Genomic DNA, 477 nt, shown 5'->3' on the forward strand with positions numbered 1-477 from the left:
CAGAACAGTGCAATTGTTGAGGATTCCAGCTGCTCCTGGGCATCTCCGGGATAGCAGTGCCACTGTCCAGCCTCCTCCTCAGGGCAGCTTCCTTGAGGAACGTGGGGCTGAAACCTCTGAGGCAGTCCCTACCCTCAGGAGTCTGAGTGAAAACCAGACACTTATTCCTGAACATCTATTCTTCTGAGGGTTTTCCCATCTTTGTTATCCAAGTTGGCTCTAACCTGTTCCCTCCTTGGGGTGGGACAAGGCTCAGCCCCCACCTCAGCTGGGCAGCATGTCACCAGGAAACCTGCAGCTCCTCCCTCCGCAGGGGTAGCTGGTGATGCACGCCCGGGGCAGCAGCCCAGAGGGGTGAGCATCCCGAGGAGAGACAGAGGTGGCAAACACCCACACGTGCTCAGAAGCGATGGGTCGGAGTATTCACTGAAGGGGATCTCGGTCCCGTGCCCCGAGAAAGGCTGCTCCTTCAGCAGG

Source organism: Eurypyga helias, unplaced genomic scaffold, assembly GCF_000690775.1.
Source record: "Eurypyga helias isolate BGI_N326 unplaced genomic scaffold, ASM69077v1 scaffold7689, whole genome shotgun sequence".
In the NCBI taxonomy this organism is placed as follows: domain Eukaryota; kingdom Metazoa; phylum Chordata; class Aves; order Eurypygiformes; family Eurypygidae; genus Eurypyga; species Eurypyga helias.